At 43.7% G+C, this 3,196-nt stretch overlaps 1 protein-coding gene across 1 annotated transcript in view; it reads left to right on the top strand.

Moving 5' to 3' along the window:
- The first annotated feature begins 2,976 nt into the window (after nt 1-2,976).
- Nucleotides 2,977-3,196, top strand: part of CTXND1 (cortexin domain containing 1) — a 4,014-nt gene continuing 3,794 nt past the window's right edge. The window contains exon 1 of the mRNA XM_034667787.1: nt 2,977-3,064. The gene's annotated coding sequence lies outside the window, so the exon portion shown is untranslated. The remainder of the gene's footprint in view (nt 3,065-3,196) is intronic.

The raw sequence follows: 3,196 nt of genomic DNA, 5'->3' as shown, positions 1-3,196 counted from the left end.
GGGGCACGTATTGCATGGAGCACTGGGTGTTACATGAAAGTAATGAATCATGGAACTTTACATCAAAAACTAAGGATGTAGTGTGTGGTGACTAACATAACATAATTAAAAAAAAAAAAAAAAGAAAAATTAACAGACAAACCAACATAATGAAAAGGTAGTCGTGTATTTGGAGAGCCAGAAAGGGGAAAATGAGAAAATGGGACAGACGAATATTTGAAGAGGGGAAGGGCCAAAAGTTTTCAAAAATTGATGAGACATGAGTGAGACTGAAGGAGTACACGTACTGGGAAAATACAGAGAAAACCACACCCAGGCTCATCTGCAGTAAACCAAAGACAAAGAGGAAGTCTTCAAGGCAGTCAGAAAAAAAGGCACATTACCTTCAAAAGAAGCCTCAGGGGATATTATTCCCGGGAGCCCTTCCTTCCCGGAAGTCATGCTGGAGAATATCTGAGCTGGTAGGAAAACCCCAGTGGCAGGACCAGAACTAATCTCGGAAAAGAGATTAAAACAATATATAAATGTGATGTGCTCTCACCACGGGAAAATAACAGAACCAAAGAAAATGTAAAGACTGGGGGAAAAGATGGAAATAAGAATGAGCTCCCTAATGTCTTCATCTGTAATAGCTGGAAATAAAGAGATACTTAACACTGACAATTCAAATTACACCAACCGAAGCACGTCTAAAAGAACAGAGAGACAATCAGAGAGCTGAGACTCATGACTAAAATCATGTGGTGACAGAGAAAGAACTAGGAGTAGGAATCAGAGATAAAGAAAAAATTACAAGCAAAAGAAAGGAAAAACCAGATGAACAAATAAAATTAACGCATTTATCTCAACTCTCTGCTTCCAAGGTCAAAAAAGAGACCCAAAATCCAAAAGAAAAATAGATAAAAGATATAAACTGACCTTTTTCCCTCACGAAAAGGAAATGCAAATGGATCTGAAGATGTTTAACCTCCTTCACTAACAGAAATGAAAGATAAAAATACTCCCAAAAGTTACAAAGGTGCGTGCTCTTGTCGGATCTCAAGAATGACACGATTGAGACTCACGCATCTCGCTATAGGCGAGTCTTACTTTGCAAAAAGCTGTAAACAAGTATTGGATTCTAATTAATGATATGCATGCTGGGCTGCTTCAAGTGAAGTGTGCGAACACCTGCCTCTTTCTTTGAACTGCATCCGAAAAATAAGGATGGAGAGATGAATAAAATGGAATAAAATAAAGATAGCAAAATGTTAATATCTGTAGAGTCTGAGTGGTAAATAGATGCATGTTTACTGGGCAGTTTTTTCAACTTAAGGAAAAAATATCTTTGGATAACATTTTCCCCCAAATTGGCAAGAATTGAAAAACTTGATAAGAGTTTTCAAGGTTGCAGGACAACAGTAGAAGCTTACGTAGGCACAGACTTCTAGAGAGAATAATTCCTATTGGAATTAAAATGGATGTATCCTTAGGGATGGCAAGTGCACCTGACGGAATTTAATCTACAGATGTCCTCATGCACGTGCAGAACGACACGTTGTTGCATGATGAACAAAAGATGAGAAATCACCTAAATGTCTAATCAACAGAAGAATGGTAAAATATACTATGATATATCCATACAATAAAACATAATATGGCTACGAAGAAGAAAAAGCAACTTTCTTTGTATCAATAGGCAATACTCTCCAAGATCGATTATGTGAAAAATGGATGATGGGGAACAGTTTGTATAACAGACTTGCATTTGTGTAAATAACAGACATACATGTTATTTGTATAAATAACAAGTAGATAAATGTCTGTGTATGTGCACAGAATATACCTTCAGATCAGAAGGGTGTACGAGGCATTCCTAATGGTAGCGGTCTCCCCCCATACGAGCTGGATTACTGTGGATGGGGGAAGTTTTCACTGTTTGCTCCCTGTGCTCTTTGAATTTTAAACTGTGTACAAGTATTATTTGTACAAAAATGTTAAATTTAGTCCTCGGGGCACCTGGATGGCTCGTTTGGTTAACTGTCTGACTTCAGCTCAGGTCATGATCTCAGGGTCCTTGGATGGAGCCCTGCGTCAGGGTCCTTGGATGGAGCCCTGCGTCAGGCTCCCCACTCAGCAGGAATCTGTTTCCGTCTCTACTTCTGCCCTGCCCCCTGCTCCTGTTCTCTCTCTCAAATAAATAAAATCTTTAAAAATTTTAGTCCTCACAAAACTAAAAATAGGATAACACTGATCCAGCAGTTTGGCTGCTGGATATATATATACCCAAAGGAATTGAAGCAGGGTCTCAGGGAGGTATTCGCACACAAACACTCATAGCAGCGTTGTCCACAATAGCCCGGAGACAACTCAAGTGACCATCTGTCGATGGACAGATAGAGAAACGTGGCACACACACACTGGAATACTGCTCAGCCTTGACAAGGAAAGGAAGGAGCTCCTGACACCGGCTATGACATGGATGGGCCTGGAGGACACCAGGCCCAGTGAAGCAACCCGGTCCCCGAAGGACAAATTCTGTAGGATTCGGCTCCTGGAGGTCCCAGGAGGAGTCAAGTTCAGAGAGACAGAAAGGAGCTGGTGGGCCAGGGCCTGGCTGTGGAATGGGACTGAGTTTCAGGTTTGTAAGAGGAAAACACGGATGGTGGGGATGGTTGTACAACCGTGTGAGTGTCCTTAGGGCCACTGAACTGGACATGTAACAATGGGGACTATGGCAAATTTTATGTTATGTATATTTTATGAAAAAAAACAAGACACTATAATTTGTAAAAGAAAGAAGGAAAGAATAAAGTGTTTGGGCCCCATCGCGGTGCCCTGGGAGGAGCCCCCCCCCCACCTGCCGGTCCTTCCTGCTGGCCCTGATCACGTCTGGGGCTGGGCGTCCTGGGAAGTAACTGGCCGTGGTCTGTCCTCTTCTCTTTCAGGGGCCCCCTGCGCTCTGAGTGAAAGGCTCGTAGCTACGGTGATGCCAGCCACTCTCCAGCCCTCCTGGAGCAGCCCGACCCAGAGTGCGAGCCCCCCCTAGTGGCCCTGATGACGTGGTGACCACTCTGACCGGGAGGTCAGTGCCCCCGGGAGGGGTGGGAAGGGAGACAGGGTCTGAGCGAGGGGACAGCGTGGTTGCCGGTGGTTAGAGATATGCCAGGACCGGCCAACCCAAAGCTTGCCTCGGTGTCCTCCTAAAGCCCAGGGT

This window comes from Ailuropoda melanoleuca, chromosome 9, assembly GCF_002007445.2.
Source record: "Ailuropoda melanoleuca isolate Jingjing chromosome 9, ASM200744v2, whole genome shotgun sequence".
Classification (NCBI taxonomy): Eukaryota; Metazoa; Chordata; class Mammalia; order Carnivora; family Ursidae; genus Ailuropoda; species Ailuropoda melanoleuca.
The sequence above is the reverse complement of the archived record's forward strand: the minus strand, read 5'-3'. Positions and strand labels throughout refer to the sequence as shown.